This window comes from Physeter macrocephalus, chromosome 15 (assembly GCF_002837175.3).
Source record: "Physeter macrocephalus isolate SW-GA chromosome 15, ASM283717v5, whole genome shotgun sequence".
Classification (NCBI taxonomy): domain Eukaryota; kingdom Metazoa; phylum Chordata; class Mammalia; order Artiodactyla; family Physeteridae; genus Physeter; species Physeter macrocephalus.
The window spans coordinates 15,410,234-15,416,005 of record NC_041228.1 but is presented as its reverse complement, the minus strand read 5'-3'; the positions used below and the strand labels follow the sequence as shown (position 1 = coordinate 15,416,005).

The 5,772-nt window shown below is 46.3% G+C and overlaps 1 long non-coding RNA gene across 1 annotated transcript in view; it reads left to right on the top strand.

Annotated features, from left to right (window-relative positions):
- LOC114487922 (uncharacterized) overlaps window positions 1-4,080 on the top strand; it is a 5,445-nt gene extending 1,365 nt beyond the window's left edge. The window contains exons 2-3 of the long non-coding RNA XR_003683490.2: window positions 498-667; window positions 1,187-4,080. This is a non-coding gene — a long non-coding RNA (uncharacterized lncRNA). The remainder of the gene's footprint in view (window positions 1-497; window positions 668-1,186) is intronic.
- Window positions 4,081-5,772: the final 1,692 nt, after the last annotated feature.

The window sequence follows — 5,772 nt, the reverse complement described above, 5'->3', positions numbered from 1 at the left end:
GGAGCCTGTGCTCCGCAACGGGAGAGGCCACAACAGGGAGAGGCCCGCGTACCGCAAAACAAACAAACAAACAAACAAAAAAAAACAACGATGGTCCTCAACTTAAAGTGAGGTTAGTCATCATTGAGTGATTTTCTCCAGCCTTATTCAGCTACTTGGTACAGATCAAGAATAGGAGGAGAGGTGGAATTTTGTCAGCTGAATCCAACAGAGGGAGAGAGGGCAAGGGCCTGGTTGACTCGGCAACCAGGGGCTCTAGGCTGGGCGAGGAAGGACGTGCAGACGGTAGCACGCTTCACGTTCACTATCACCACCATCTTCAACTGCCAGAGCAGCTGTTACTTTCATTTGTGTTTTAAAGCTATAGCAATAGAATTCACTACAAGACAGAGTTATCTGCTTTTAAAACTTATTTTTTAATATCTATAAAGATATGAAAGTCCTTGGGAAAACTGGGCTTTTTGAATCTGTCATGACAGGCTCCGGTTTTTTGACAGAATCCTGATAAGACATAGGAAAGCCTGGGAACCACTATCTCCTGCAATCTTCACCCAAGTAAGGGTCCAATTCACAGGAACCACGTGCCCTGCTGATTAACAACTCGGGCCACAGCAAGAGGTGGATCTGGCCTCCAAGCCCCTCTCCATGACCAGCTGACTCTGGCCAGGTTTCTTTTCCTTTTTTCACTCTAGTCTTCTCAGTCATATAATAGGGATACCAGTAGCATCTACCTCCTAGAATTGCTATGAGGAGTAAGTGAGAAAATCCATGTAAAGTGCTCAGCAAGGTGCCTGGCACATACTAAACATTCAGTAAAAGATAATTATGGTCTCTTAGAGTAACTTCTCAATAAACGTTGACTGTTTGGGGCTGTTGGTGGTGGTGCTATTGCTGTTAACTTATTTAACCCCAAAGAATGGGTTAAATGCTTGAATACCTGGGTGACAAGGAGGCCTCAATCTCACTGGCATTCTATTCTATAATTGGACAACCTTAATTTGATTCAAGACAGGAAGCATTTATGTTCTCTCAGCTTATATATATTATTTCACTTAAGTGGCACAACAACAGGATTCAAAATCTGCTGCCAAAAGCTATACTCTTGGCCCAATGAAACACTCCTTTCTGATAGTCTGTTCTAACTCTAATATGTTCTAATTCTGATTTGTTCTAATTCTGCTCGCAGGAAGGACTCCGAGGAAATCAACTTCTCTTCTATGTGACGGTTACCTCCAAATTGAGCTCCAAATTCTGCAGAGCTGTTGATCACACCGGGAGGCTGTTGGGGAGCTCAGCCTCCCTGAGTCCCTCTCAGAGCCTCTACTTACTGCTGGAAACCTCTTCCCAAGGGAGGTCTCTCATCTAAAGTCATTTCCATGGAGTCCAGAGAATCTTCCTCAGGGGAAGCAACTTCGCCATCCAGTGAAACAAGAGGCTGCTGATCCCATATTCCCAGTATAAGATCCCCATACATGACCCTCTGCCTTACGTGCATGTGCCATCATTCCATCATTCAACCAGCCAGCTTTAAGGGCATGCTTGCCAAGCTACATAGGCACTAAAGGGAGTGCAAAGGAAATATGAGGTCTGGACCTTAAGGACCTAAGGACACACGATAAAGACACTCAATAGCTTACGTGACCTCAGACAAATCACTTCACCATTCTAACCTTCAGTTTCCTCAGTGTGAAAAAGGGATAGTAATAACTCCCAATGCAAGAGTTATTGTGAGAATTTAGTGAGATGATGCTAGCTGTTACTATAGAAGATACTCACACGCAGACACCCTTCTTCCTTGTTTTCAGAACCCCAATTTTGTTCAAGAAAGCACTGTGCCTGCCCCAGACTCTGAATTAAAATTGATATGATATGGTCACAATAATCCTATTCCTCTGTTAGATACTGACTTTCCCAGCTTCCGTTGTGCCTGGGAATGTCTATTTGACCTTGCTCTGGCCTATGAAAGTTAAGAGAAGTCATCTGAGAGGCTTCTGGAAATTTTTTTGCTTTCCTGTAAAGGAGGCAGGCATGAGATAATACACGTAAGTGTCCCCAACCTGCGTGCACACACACACACATTTTCTTTCATCTTTCTTCCTTGAATTCAGATGCAATGCTTGGAGCTGTGGTAGCTATTTTGTGACCATGAAGTGGTAAACGTGAAGGCAATAGTCAAAAGCTAAGGACAGAGAAGCTGAAATGAAGAATGACCCTAGATCCTTGATGAGACCCTAGAGCTGATGAACCAACCTCTGAATGCCTTCCTCCAGAGTTCTTAAGTGAGATAATAAATGCTTGAATATGTAAGCCACTATTAATCAGTTGTCACTCACAGCCTAAAGCATCCCTAATTGATTCAATGATATTGTCTATTATCGTCCACTCCAAGCTCCCATTCACTGTTCCTTCTTTGACTTGGAGCAGGGAGCCAAGTACTTTGGCTATGAGAGGCAGTACTTTGGACCAGGTCATCCACAGTAAAGTTGAGCCCCTCTATTATTTTGCATAAAGTCCTCCTCTACAAAGGATCCCAGCACAATCAGCAACATGAGCAGCCCTTAGCCCCATATGGCTCAAAAATGCTTCTCAGAGATTCTTCCCATATGACACCATATTTGCGTCCCCCCGCCTTGACCAATCCCATGCTTCACGTGTCTCACATGTTATATTAACACTATTCTGGGTCATGTCCTGGGCATTCCACTCTGCTCCAATGGAAAAACTTCTGAGAACCAGGTTTCACAATTGCCCATAAGGGCAGAGAGATCTGAACATGTGATCAAATGCATAGAAACTTAACACAGTACTCAGCACAGTGGCTGGTACCTAGTCGTCTCTCAATGAAAGGCCACTGTTATTACCATCATCATGACCATTATCACTATATAACACGGTTGCTGTCACTTCTAAATTCAGCTCTTCCACAAAGGGATAGACAAGCCCTACACTTCTGAGTCCACCCACCCTCTGTGACTTAGAGATCAGGATTCCTTCTGACATGGTATGTTCCTAGCGCTGGGGGGAATACCAGGTGCTGGTAAGTGAGCAGGTGCCTGATAGGTTACATGAAGAAAGAGGCAGGACTTAGACTGACCATTCAGGAGATGAGTCAGGGCCATGGTAAAGAATCACACCCTATCTTCCCAACCTGGACTGAAAGTCAGGATGAATTTTATATTATTCATAAATACCCAACAAGTATTTATTGAGGTACATGGCAAGTGCTCAAAATTGTACTATAAAATTCCCATGGAAAACAAGGGAGACAGTAAGATATATACTGCAGAGGGGATTTATGGCTTGATTAAAGGCATTCATTCCAGGAAAACATCCTCAGGTTTCAGCCATTCACTTTCCTGGAATTCTTTTTTTTTGTTTTTGGGGTTTTTTTAAGTTTATTTTTGGCTGTGTTGGGTCTTTGTTGCTGGGCGCAGGCTCTCTCTAGTTGCAGCAAGGAGGGGCTACTCTTCGTTGCAGTGCACGGGCTTCTCATTACGGTGGCTTCTCTTGTTGTGGAGCACAGGCTCTAGGTGTGTGGGCTTCAGTAGTTGTGGCTCACAGGCTCTAGAGCGCAGGCTCAGTAGTTGTGGCACGCGGGCTTTGTTGCTCCGCGGCATGTGGGATCTTCCCGGACCAGGGCTCGAACCCGTGTCCCCTGCATCGGCAGGCGGATTCTTAACCACTGCGCCACCAGGGAATTCCCACTTTCCCGGAATTCTAACTGAGGTACCAAGCTGGAAGGGCCCCAAAGATACACACCAAGCTTCCCAAAGAGCTCTCCTCTAAAATGTACACTGCAGCTCTATAAACAAGCCAATCCAAGGCAACTAAATGATGATGCGGTGGGACTCCCCTTTATTTGGTACCAAAGCAACAAGCAATCTCCTCGTGCCCTGGGTCGCCACCCAGCGCGGTGGGGAAATACCCCAGTGAGTGGTGTTAGTGCAAAGGGGGCAGGACTGCAGCCAGGACACCTGTATCTCCATCTGCAAACCACCCTCGCCCCCACCACTAAATCGCTGCACAACTACAGGCAGATCACCAAGCCTCCCTGGGCCCCCATCTCCCAACTTGTCAAGTGAAGGGGCTGAACTCAATGAATCCTGTGATGGTTAATTTCATGTGTCAACATGTCTGGGCCATGGTGCCCAGGTATGTGGTCAGACATTATTCTGGATGTTTCTGTGAGGGTGTTTTGGGATAAGATTGGCATTGAATCTGTGGACTTTGAGTAAAGCAGGTTGCCCTCTGTAATGGAGTTGGGAGGGTGGGGCTCATGCGATCATTTGAAGGCCTGAATGAAACAAAGATTGACTTGCCCTGAACAAGAGGGAATTCTGCCAGCAAATGGCCTTAGGACTCGAACTCATCTCTTCCCTGGGTCTCCAGCCTCCCAGCTTACCCTGCAGATTTATTTTAGATTCTTTCCAAGCCTCCATAATTGTAAGAGCCAATTCCTTTTTTTTTAAAAAAAAGTATACGTGTATATACGTGTGTGTATATATTATATGTATGTATATGTGTGTATGTGTGTACATCCTGTTGGTTCTGTTTCTCTACAGAACCCTGACTAATACACCCCCAAAACTCTTTTCCAGTTTTAAGATGCTGGGAGTCTGACTAGTAGCAGAGGAGAAAGTTGGGGCCCATTTCTCAGGCTGCAGCTCCCCAGGGCAGGGATGTCAAAATGATCAGGACAAGGTCCTCTTTCAGGAGGACTTATGCAATGAGCCTCCTTGGCACAGCAATAAATACCAGTAGTTCCAGAACTGGGACACCATGTACTGTGGGGCTATGGAGAGAGATAAATTGATATGAATGCAGCCCAAAGGAATCCAACATAGGAGGTTATGAAGGCAGCTTCACAGCCCACTGGTTTTGCCATCTTCTGTCAGGACCTCCCCAGATACTTGCCGCATTATGACGCTGTTATCCCAGAGGCAGGAGGCAGGTTTTTTACTGTGATTGATGAGGTGTTGCTATAGAGCAGAGCATCTGCTGCAGAGGAGACAAGGAGATTGTCTCTGCAAGACAGAATTTGGGAGAAGGAGGAGAAGGGAGAGTGGGAGCAGGCTGATACTCAAATCCATCTGAGGACCACAGCATCAGAAGCGCCTGCCCCACACCAGCTGTTGTCTGGACGCTCCGGGACCGTTTCATGGCTCTCCTTTAACAACTCCCGGCAGATACCGGCCACGGCTTTCTGAACTAGGGAGGCCACAGATGGGAGATGGCAGCTCATTCTCAAGCTCCACTGCTGTCTCTTCTTCCTCCTTAAGTCCTGCGTGTCACGCACTCCATCCATGGCCCTCTTCTCTTCCTTTCTACACCCTTCCAGGTTGCCCCATCCATGCCCAAAGCTTCATCCCCGTGTGGGTGAACCCCAAATCTAGACATCCAGCTCTCCTGTTCTCTTGTGCTCCTGACCAGAGCTGCCCGAGAGTGGAAGCTTCATGAGAGCAAAGACAGTCACCTCCTGTTCTCTGCTGCAGCTCCAGCACGTGGAACAGCTCCTGGAACGTAACTGGTGATTAACTGATGAATGAACCTTGGCAGCCTGTAGACATCTCCACTGGTGCTGTCCTGGACTCAGCATATATAAAACCAAACTTGATTTTCCCCTCAAAACCTGTGCTCTTCATTTTGTTGACTCTCTCCACCACCCATTTTCTTGCTAAGTCTCGAAATCTGTGCATCACCTGAATCTCCTTTGCTCTCCATTGTCTCCCACTTTCAATGAGTCTCCAAGTTCTATCTTCTTAACATTTCCTA